The sequence below is a fragment of the Panthera leo genome, chromosome B1 (genome assembly GCF_018350215.1).
Source record: "Panthera leo isolate Ple1 chromosome B1, P.leo_Ple1_pat1.1, whole genome shotgun sequence".
Lineage (NCBI taxonomy): Eukaryota > Metazoa > Chordata > Mammalia > Carnivora > Felidae > Panthera > Panthera leo.
This window is the reverse complement of record NC_056682.1, coordinates 89,344,757-89,357,180: the sequence shown is the minus strand read 5'-3', so window position 1 is coordinate 89,357,180 and position 12,424 is coordinate 89,344,757.

The window sequence follows — 12,424 nt, the reverse complement described above, 5'->3', positions numbered from 1 at the left end:
AGAATTATCAAGTAGTATACAAGAGATGCCAGTAACTGATGAATTGTATAATTTCTTTCTCTGTTTATTTTCCCACGTATATGATAGGAAAGCTATTGTAGCTGAAGTAAGGAAAACTGAAAGAACATTATAAGAAATTTTACTAGGATATTTGTTTTTTTTAAATATAAAGTCTGGTTGCTATAAGGAAATGTGAAAATATTGCAAAAGAAAGTCTTGATTTTTTAAATCACACTGAAGCATTTTACATTCTTACAATAGGAAAAAAGGAAATATGATCAAGTCCTTAAAAATGACCTCATTGGAATTCAATTTTAATAAGCATCTATATGTTAGTAGGTATATGCATGAGCTTGATAGTAATCAATATAAGTAAATATAATAAAATATTAATAAATATTATGACATGTTAAACATAACATATATTTAGCTAATTGATAAAATACTTATAAAATGCTTATTTATATTCCATTTGTATTAATCAACATTCTTTATCTCAAGCAATATTCCAACAATGTAGCATTTAAAATCAAATTGTGAGTGAATGAACTCGTCATATAAGATGAAATTTTCATGTGTTTTTTCCCCCCAATCAAATTCAACACTGTTCCTGAATTCCCAGAATGGCAATGGAGGATGTCACAAAAAAAAAAAAATAATTCATGCATCACTTACCAACTCCAGATGTCCCCGACACCTACTGTTCTTACTATTTCATCATATGCCCAGCTGTCTTTTCTTCGTTTCACCTAGGCTTTTTTAATGTTAAACATTTTAAATGACTATAAACTTGATTTTAATTGAACTTATTAATGCATTAAGAAAAAGTACTTAGATTATATCTCTCATAACCAATTACTTTGAATTTTACTATTCTAATTTGAAAGGGTCAGTAAAAAATGAAATTCCACAGGACGTTGTCAGCAAAATCAATTGCTTATTTAATGACTTCCAATTACTTTTAATTAGTCACAAAATAAGGAAATTCAAAATCCTGGTAACATGTCATTTATAGTATAAGTGTGAGTAGCAAGTATTTCTGCTATGTATGAATAATCAGTAGTGAATATTTCACATTTTAAACTTGTAAAATATAATCAGAATGTTTAGTCAGGTTACTTGCTGCATCATCTACTGTCATATAGTATATTTGAAGTTTGCTAATTAAATAGAAGCACTTTTTAAAACTTGAAGCCATCTTTTATTCTTTAAAAAGAAAATATGTAACAGTGGAAATTTTAATATGACAGAAGAGACTGATAAATACAGGTGCTGTGGAAACAGATTGTTAGACGTTTGTCACAAACTAGATTTCCCGTTTTCACAACACTTGTCAAATGGTTTCCATAGCAGACCTCAAATCCATGAGGCAGCACTCTACGTGCTTCCTCATGAAATCAAATCCTGGGATAAGCTAGAGAAAACTATGTGTGAACTGCTATGGAATCATATGCAAAAGCTGTAAGATAGGGGTTTCTCAATACAAAAGTTACTATGTGAAAGAAAAATTTAATGAGGTAAAATAAATAAGTGTTTGACTAAAACGAACAGAAAAGAGCAGGTTGTTGTTGTTGGTAGTATTGGTATAGTATTTTAGTTCTTATAAGAAAATTGAGGGGCACCTGGGTGGCTCAGTCGGTGAAGCATCCAACTTCAGTTCAGGTCATGATCTCACTGCTCATGGGTTCAAGCCCCGTGTCTGGCTCTGTGCTGACAGCTCAGAGCCTGGAGCCTGTTTCAGATTCTGTGTCTCCCCCTCGCTCTACCCCTCCCCCGCTCACACTTGGTCTCTCTCTCTCTCTCTCAAAAATACATAAATGTTAAAAAAATATTTTTTAATTGAAACTTTAAAATAATCAATTTCCATTGCTACCTTCTAGATCAGCTTTTTAAAAATATTTTGGTCCCAAGAGCTCTTTTCTCTCTTAAAACATTATAGTTTTAATGGTACCAAGGAGCTTTCTTTATGTAGCTAATATTTCCTACACTGAAAACTAAAACTGAGAGATTTAAAATGACTTATTTAATAATAGCATTAACAACAACAGTAATAAACCCATTACGAGTTAGTGAAAAATAACTATAATATTCTAGACAATGAAAGGTAAGAAGTAAGACATGGTCTTTTGGTTTTGCATAGTTTTAATGACTGGCTTAAGAGAAGTCAACTGAATACCGTTCTTCACTTTTACATTCAAACCACTGTGATATTAGATATGATGTAGCATCTGGAAAAAAGTTGTAAGAGAATGAGAATGAAAAAGGCATATAATATCACCGTATTACTATGACAATAATGGTTTTAGCAGCACTGAGATACAAAAGGTTTGAGAACTATGGGGCCCTAGAAAACACTGTGAGAACCATGTGCTATAAAACACATATAGTATACAAATGCCTTCGAATCCAACAGAACGTGTTCCATACTTGACAACCCTTTTCAGTCTGTGTAATACATGTGTTATTCATGCCTGATTTTTATGTGTGAGATAACAGCTATACTCATGAACATATCAGTATCCATTATATCCATTAGCTATGTAACCATTTACAACTAATTAGACAAAGATATACTGCCTAAAATATTTTAAGTTGAACAATGAGGAAACTAATATTTTAACTGTATGATATTATTGCAAATTAAGAAGATACCAAGTTGAGCATTATAATATTTATCTAAATTAGAAAATAGAGCATTGTATTTTTGGCCTTGCAAATTGATACAGAGGTTTGCATGATATCATCTGGATCACAAAGCAAACCTTCTAGTTACTGCCTTAACTTAAAACACAAATCCTGTTGCTTAATTTTTTTTTGTAACACCAAAAAATATTGATGCATCTTATACTATTGATATTGATGCATTTTATACTCATTCCTTGGTGTAACATTGAAGACAAGTTTGTAAAACTCTCAGATGTAATCAGCTATGGTAAGAGAGCATCATAGAGCGTTTAGAATCCTACCTCTTACAATGCTAAATTCTAATGAACCATGGGCACCACATAAATGTTGATTCACGTTATTTTCGCTGCCTGCTAGCTTGCCAAAAAGCAAAGGAAATTTGCCATCAGGTTTTAAATGGGATGAATTAATTCTTCAGTGAGGAATGCAGCTAGAAAATAGCATGCATTATTAAATGATTTGCATGGAAATCCCATAGGATAATCCTTATATTAAAACTGTGCAATAATGCCATGCTCATCAGATCAGAGTAACGATGTTTCATAAAATAAATAATTAGTGAATAAAGTGATGAACAGAAGAAAGACAAATGCGAATTTGCTGACTAGATCTGGAACAAGTTGATGATTAAGTGAGAACTGAACCAGTGTCAGGAACAAATAGGAAGCAGTTTTCGTGATGACATCTGGAAGAGAATAAAATGTGCTAAACTAAGACTAACTTGGTGAGAGCTATTCTAGCCAGCCAAGCCAAGTAAAGACTCCCAAATGGAAGGTCCACGTAAGAGAGGAGATCTTGCTCTTAAGTGTAACCAAAACTCACAGGTAGCATCAGTTAATGTTTAAATATTAAATTTCTTGGGGCACCTGGGTAGCTCAGTCAGTTAAGCATCCGACTTCGGCTCAGGTCATGATCTCACAGTCTGTGAGTTCGAGCCCCGCATCGGGCTGTGTGCTGACAGCCACAGAGCCTAGAGCCTGCTTCAGATTCTGTCTCCCTCTCTCTCTGCCCCTCTCCTGCTCACGCTGTCTCTCTCTCTCTCTCAAAAATAAACATTAAAAATTAAATGTAAATTTCTTTTGCATTTTACCAATCTTTAACTATAAATATGTTCCCTTGGGACGGACATCACAGGTTAATAGAGCAAAATATCACAGTGATAAGTGAATTTTCCCATATAAATACAAGATTGCCTAATGAATGCACTCATTCCCTATAAATTTTCAAAAGTTAAGTTTTAAAATAGACAAAGTGATTGGACTTATTATCTTTAAAAATGACAAGGGCACCTGGGGGGCTCAGTTGGTTGAGCGTCCAACTCTTGATTTCGGCTCAGGTCATGATCTCAAGGGGCATGGGTTCAAGTCCCACATTGGGCTCTGCGCTGACAGTGCTAAGCCTGCTTGGGATTCTCTCTCCCCCCTTCCCCCCTGCCTCACCCCAACTCATGATCTCTCTCTCTTAAACTTAAAAAAAATTTAAAAAAATCAGTAAAAATGAGAAAGAAGGGCTATTAATCCTATATATGTTATAACATTTCTTTTAGTCTGCATATTATTTACTTACTTTATGCTCATCATTGTTATCAGAACTTAAAAGGGAAGAACAAAAGACTTTAAATATAAGTGTTACTATGCCAATATATCATTTGTTATGATTTAATATTATTAGCCATACTTTTATTGTTAAAACACACACATATACACTTACATAAATGGTGAGTTAAAAAGATGAAAATTAAAATACTGCCTAAAAAAGTATCTGACTGAAATGATCAACAAAAGACCAGAGTCAGTAAGCATCTGGCTGCAGTGATTTCTAGATACAATCACAGGTAAGGGTCAGGCTTGTATATTCAGAGAAATTTATTATAAAGGGATGAAATTTCAGATGAGCCTATTGACAACAGGCTTTCCTCATTACGTCGTCTTACTAAGATTCCAATTGACACTTTTCCTTTGCTATATAGGCACTGAGGAAGCCAGCAATTAGGTAATCTGCTACCCTCTATCTCTGGAACAAAGATATCAGAAGGGCTGAGAACTGCAGAACTCTGGGCACATAACAACTTTGCCCAGACTCTGCACTAAGAGATGTAACCAAAGTCTAGCACGGCTTCTAACATCATAAGGCTTTGTCCCTTGGATGACACACACCCCAACCCCCCAAAAATGCCTGCCTAAGAAAGATTAACGCTACAGGAGAATTTACTATTTGTTCTGGCAACACCTATGACAGGCCCTTGACCTCCCTTTCTTAGAGCATTTTCAAAAAGAGCTTACAGTTGTGAATATGTGTCTCATGCAACTCCGAAGCATCTCTCTCAAGGACCTGAGACCAATTCCTTTGAAATGTAGTCATTAAGAAGGATGAGGCCTCTCTCTCCCAGGCTGTGTGGGAGGATAGAATCCTAACTTGGATAAGTGCCAGCTACAGACACAGCTTGCCTCATCACATTTACAGTGGCCAACACTTTGTACTTTTACACTTCTCTGACTCTACACAGCTCACACTCCCTTGCCCTTATTCTCCCTTTAAAACAGCCAGTCACCATTGCACAAGTCAGAATGGATCTCAACTCTTTCCCCTACTGTCAGTATTTACTGAATATAATCTGCTGTCGCCACTTTGACAAACGTCTGGCTGTGTTTACCACTGAAAGCATCACAGGGCGTGGGCCAGCGTAGAGAGGAACACATACGTAGAGAGGATACACAGAAAAAGAAAAAAGGAGAAAGCACACGTGAATCATTTAGGAAAGAGACGAAGCCTGGTTTCTGTTTCCTCTCTAAAGCATGTAGACCTTGACTTTATAGTCAGTCAAATATCAGGGAAATGTTCCTGTCTGTGTACTGGATGTCACATCTTCTCACCATCTAACCAATCCTGGGACCCAGTCTTTCTCCACTTGTGTTTCTCCCATACCAACCTTCCTTCTTTCATTTTCAGTGTCACAATGAAGTGTGATGCTCCCGCCTCCCAGTCCTTTCACAAAGCCTGCCAACAGCCCACAGTGGTCATTTTTGTCGACTTCTATTATGGGGTAGCAGAGCTCCCTGAATTAAAACAAAAAGGTAGTGATTTGGATCCGGTAGTTGGAAACATTGGATTTGTAGGCATATCTGACATGTGAAAATTCATAGTATGTCAGAAAAAGGTCATGACCGATGGCTCTAAGATTAAATTTTAAAAGGCTGTATGCCTTTGGGTGAAATCTTACCTAGACGTTCGACTCCGTAAGGGAGATAGATATCATCCAATATCCCAGAATAATAGAGGAACAATAGATGTAACTGGGTTGAAATACCTTCAAATTTTTATTTCACGTAGTACATAAGAAGTAGAAAGTAGTAACATAAAGTAGGTTTTTATTTTAACAAGTATTGTTATTAACTGAAGAGTTAAGTAGGTTTTTATTTTAATAAGTGTTCTTATTAGACAAAGAGTTAAATGAAATAAAAAAATAAATCAGATGAGAGGGTTTTCTCAATTTCTATAAAATACACTAATTCAGCCCTTATGATAATGGTCAATATTAATGGCGAACTTATTTCCACTTTATTTCTCTATGCATATCTTTGTTTTAGACTAGTTAGGCAACTGGATACTACAAATATCAAAATCCACAGAAAGCACAAAATTTATTAACATTTAAGAATTCATTTCTCCTTTGACTATTACATATTTCAAAGGAGTATTGTAAAAAGATTCACTTTGCCAAAAAGGAGATACGAAAATTCCAAATATGGTTACCTAGAAAATATTTTATACTGACCTAAAAGACAAATATTAATATTGAATGTATTTCTCTCTGCCAATTCCATTAGGAAAGCGCTTGTTCCATTCTAGACACTGTCAGTATTATGAATAGATAAGTGTGTGCATAATGTGATTTCAAAGGCCCCCAAAAGACTCCTATTCACAATCTGCAAAAAAAGCATCATAAATCTATTCACCCTATTCATCAATGCCTCATGTTCTATGAACAACTTTTGGAAAAAAATCTGGGCTTATTAAATATAGTTATCCTAGGTGATAGCAAAAAAAAAAAATATACTGATTAGTCATTCATACCTTCATGTAAATGAATTGATAAACACTGGAAAGAGCAGATTTGCATCTAGGTACTGTAAAAATGGAGAGTACTAATAGTCTTTATCTGTTTCAGGGTTCTTTTGCTTCTATCATACGTGCTTTCTTGGGTGAAACTGCTAGAGATTGTAAATGCTAATCTCACTTACATCCAAGGCAAGGTAAAGCTAAGACAGAGTGGAAGGTAAAGCTAAGACAGAGTGGATATCACTTTGAAAGGAGATTTAGTTATGTCTACATAAAGTGTAATCTTGTGTGTTACATTTATAATATTTTGTTAAAATTGTACATTATATTGATTAACATTTTAGGTGTACCTGCAAAGGAAAAAAAAAAACACATGTATTTGGGAGGCGAAAAAAGTGGGAGGTATATTTTGTCTTAATGGTTATACATGTTTGTTTCCCTATTATGAAAAGTCATACAATAGCCAAAAAGAAAGGGCAGGAGGTAAGGGAAGAATGAAAAAAAAAAAAAGAGAGAGAAAGAGAACATTTCCTATCATGGCAAGAGTGAAAAGGGAAAAAATTGTTTGATGCAGTCAACTTTTTTCCATGAATCTGATGGGATATTTACATGAACAACTGTTTTTCATGCCTGTCTTATGTCCTTGTATCAACCCTCACAAATGGCGTGTCATGAATTCAGAGTGGCGCTTGGAGGCAGATCGTAGGGCGTGCCATTATGATATTGAAGTTCTTATGCCTGGAGAAGATTGATAATAATAAAGGTCTCTTATCACTTCAATTTAAAATGCTGAAATTCTTCCATAAAAAGTACACTGGCTTCAATATTTAACAGGAAACATAAATACTAGTTTATTATTTTAGCACTAAAAGATGAAAATAGCATTCTCTCACTGATGTATATTTTGGGCATTGAACAACACACAGTCTCTTGCATATGACTTTGAAAAATGTGGGCACCAGCACATAATCATTTGTTGCTTTAATTAGAAGTAGACATGCATATAGTTACCTTCCAATCATATTTCTTGCACATATAAGGATAGGTTTTTAAATATTTCTGATTCATAAATTCATTAACTTGAAATGTTCACTTTTTACGATCCATATCATTTCTTAGGAAAGGAGAATATTCTACTTATTTTGTTATATCTACCCCAAATGAAGTATCCTGAAAATAATTTTGCATTTTAAAATTTCTTTTTTTTAGCTGCTTTGTCTTTGGCTCTAGCAAGCATCAATAATATGTATGATGTGTTCTTTAATGTGTTCTTTGTCTCCCTGTTTTTCCATAGCTTCTAGCATTTAATACTTTATTTAATTACATGTTAATTGCTTATACCCCACCATAAGTAAGGGTAAGCTTTATAAGAGCACTGTATGCTTCATTATCACCTTCCCATCATATTAGGTAGTGACTATTTGTAACATGGACAAAAGTTGGCTAATACAGCCTTTATCACAGACTTTTAGGAATCAGCAGAATTAAAAGGAATAATATTATAAGATTAGTATGATAACAGTCCCTAACTTAGAGTTTATAAAATTTAAATAATATTCACATATGATATTAGTTTGTCTAAGCCGAATGTTAACAGCGATTGATATAGTCCTGAGCGTATCATACAACTTAATGCCTATATCTGGGATTACTTTCCTCCGTCTTTAAAATAAACCGAAAACATGAGTTTCCTTTTCTTTGACTGTAATTGTATAATAAGAAGGCAATAGGAGGACAGCTTTTGACCTTGAAAGAATAGCCAAGATGAGTATGGTGGTGAATTAGAGATGACCAAAATTTCTTTAACAATCATATCATTGAGAGGTTGTCGTAGTTCAGGCTATGATAACAATAATTCTTTCAACTGGGTGGCTTAAACAACAAATATTTATTTCTTGCAGTTCTGGAAGTAGGAAGTCCAAGATCAGGGTGCCAGTACGACTGAGTTCTGATGAGAGCCCAATTCCTGGCTTTTGGATAGCTGTCTTCTTGCTGTATCATTACATGGAGGAAAAAGAGAGAGGAAGCAAGCTCTCTTGTGTCTGTTCTGATGGTGTTACTAATCCCTTCATGAGAGCTCCACTCTCATAACCTAATTACCTTTCAAAGGCCCTTTTCCTAATAACATCACGTTGGGGGTTAGGATTTCAAAAAATGACTCTCAGCTGGAACATAGTCAGTCCATAACAAAGGACTCACCTCTAAGGATCACTTTCTTTTGGATTTGAATCAACTCTCTAATTGCTTTGACCAGTCTGGATCTTTCAGAGATTGGCAGCTCTTGTGTCTTGGACCACTTGCTTATAGAGCCCTTAGCTGCCATGTGGAAAATCTAATGACCTGCTGGTGAGAACAAAGAGACAGAACTTGCAGCTATATAGAGAGGGAGGAAAACGGTCCAGCTAATCTCAGCCTTCCAGCCTTCTAGCCATCCTTGCCAAGGCACAAGTTACATGAGGGAAACCTTTTTGAATCTCCTAGACCAAACCAATCATGAGTTAAATACCATCGTGACATATGGATCAGAAGAATCACGTAACTTAACCTTGTCCAAATTCCTGATTCACATATCATGAGTATAATGACTATTGTTTTAAGCCACTAAGTTTTAGGTGGTTAGTTTTGCAACAGTAACTTGTACACAGACCTAGAGCAGTGTTTTTGGATTACTCAATCAGCCAAATTTCAAACTACCTGTATTGATTATATATTGCTACGTAACAACATTACCATGAACTTAGCACCTTAAGTAACACACATTTATTATACCACAGTTTCTATCTGTCAAGAATCTACACACAGTATAGCTGGATACTCTGTTCCAGGGTCTCCCAACGCTGTGAAAAAGACTGGTCTCATCTGAAGTTCAACTGGGGCAGGCTGTGTTTTTTAAACTCACATGGTTGTTGGAGGAATTCAATTCCTTTTGGGCTGTCAGAATGAGGGCTTCAGTTCCCCACTGCCTATTAACTGGAGACCACCTTCTTTTCTTGCCTGACCAGTTTCTTCCTCCACTCCATTAAAAAGATAATCTTCTAGCTAGGTGATTTACAGTCTTATGTCATGCAATCTAATCACATATATACATCACCTTTGCCTTATTCTATTGATTAGAAGTAAGGCACAGTTTTTGTACATACTCAAGGGAGGGGTTCATGAAGGGTATAAACACCAGGCAGGAAGGATCACAGACATGACTCTAGAGTCTGTCTGCTACACTGTCCTATACCTGAATTCATTTTTATGTGAAAAAATAAATTATTTAATATTTTAGAAAACCATTTCCTTTGGATGCACTGTTACTTGTATCTAGAAGTATCCTAAATGACACAGAAACCATATCTAATATAGATTAACAGAAGACTGGTAAAGTTTTGATATTTGAAATTTAGTTATAGATTTTGAAACTAAGGTGTTGGACTGAGGAATCTCTAATTCATAAATTACAATTTTGTCTTCATCAAAAGAGGAATTGATATATAACGATACATCCTCAAAACGACTGACCTTATTTCCTTTCTAGAATTCTCCTAACTACTGAATCTGTAAAATTTTAGTACAAAAGTAAGAGAGGTATGGAAGAAAGTGGCTGCTTGCTCAACATTGTGAGGACAATCAGAAAACAAAACAAAACAAAACAAAACAAAACAAAACAAAACAAAAAAGCCAGTTTGTTTCACATGGTAGGTCAGGCCATAATGGCAAGGGAAGTAAAAATGTGTTCTAGTAAATTGCAGACACCCTAGTATGCTACTTGCAGACTTCTGAAAAGCTACATGTTAGAACTCGACTCATGGCTCATCAATTGCAGGCTGCCCTGAGGGTATTTTATGTCTGCCACCAATTGTAATCTGTCTTTGGCGTGTTGTTGATGGGGTATCCTCAAGCATCCACAGCAAACAATCTTTGGAGAAAGGGTCTAGGCACTGTATGAGCAGAAGAGTGTGCTGAGACTGTCAAGAAGAGATTGCAGACGCAATGCTCCCTCTTATTAGTGTCTCTTCAGAAACCCAACATTTTAGAAAGAATGCCAACATGAACAGACCCAGGCAGTAGATCAGATCAGTTATTCGGTTTACACATTATACATATACATTTTTATAACGGTGTCTTCTATTACTAGTTGTACATAACTACTGTTTGTTTGGAAATAATATGGATTTTGTATACACCAAACCAATTACATTTCTGTTCCATGTTTCTTTACGTTATCATCAAAATATTTATATTGTGCTGCAAAAGAAATTGTTTTGTTTTCAATTGAGAATATCTTAATTAAATTACAATCACATTCACAATAATTTTAGGTGTTACATACTGATAGAATGAACTTCCAAGTGCTTTTTGAGTCTGTGAGGTAAGTGAAAATCTCAAATCACATTGAAACTGATTTTTATTTGAAGCACCTGATGACGCTGACATAAGTTGGGCATCATTTAACGTTTACGTATTTTGTCTTCTCCTAAAGGAGCTGACATAGCAAAGATATTACTTCACTTTTAGCGTTTGCAGATGAAAACTTGGATTTGAAAATGAGTGATGCTATTTTAGAGGTACATTTTGATCTAAATTAAAAGCCATATTTTATAGAGTAATGGGTAAATGCACTTCTGCAACTGAACATGTTAAATTGTCTTCTGTAGGCACAAAAACTCTAAAATAAAGAGTAAGTAACTTTCAAGTAGTGGTTGATGTGTCTTCTACAGATTTGTTTCTTCAGGTGTCTCTATAGTCAGTGATGAAGCCCCACTTCCCATTAATTTTGCAGAATGTACGTACATCAACAACTTTTATTATTTCTGAGAAATGGAAATTCAGCACTTAAATATTCATTAGGCATTTTTTCTTTTAGGATTAGCATTTTTTATTAAGCTTTTCATTTTAATTCCAGTATAGTTAATATACAGTGTTATATTAGCTTCAGTTGGACAATATAGTGATTCAACGATTCCATGCATCATAATTCAGTGCTCATCGTGATAAATGTACCTTTAATCCCCTTCACCTATTTCACCCACCTCCCTTCTGATATGCTTCATTTTATTTATTTTTTAATGTTTATGTATTTTTGAGAAAGAGGTAGAGAGAACAGGCGAGAGTGGGGGAGGGGCAGAGAGAGAGGGAGACAGAAGATCCAAAGCAAGCTTTGAGCTGACAGCAGTAAACCCAACTTGGGGATCAAGCTCAGGAACTGTGAGATCATGACCTGAGCCGAAGTTGGCTGCTTAACTAACTGAGCCACCCAGGTGCCCCGTGATCTACTTTACTCTAAACAAGTACCTTCAGTTAAAGGGTTTTTTTTTTTTTTTTTCGTTTTCAACAAGAACATTTTTGCTTGAAATATATTTCAGAACACATGGTTCTAAAAGATATACAAAATATTCTACCCATGAGAAATAGGATGCACATTTCCTTCAAGTACACACAGAAGAATCTCCCTGATTAAATCACATAAAAAGAAACAACGAGTATTACAAATTTAAGAAGACTGATATAATACCAAGTGTATTTCCCAACCACAATGGTATAAAATAAACATCAACAATAAAACAAAGCTGGAAAATCTACAATTAAATGTTAAATATGTAATATGTAAATATTAAATGGCACACCACGCACAACCAATGGGCCAAATAAGAAATCAAATGGCAAATCAAAATATGTGTCAAAAAACCCACAA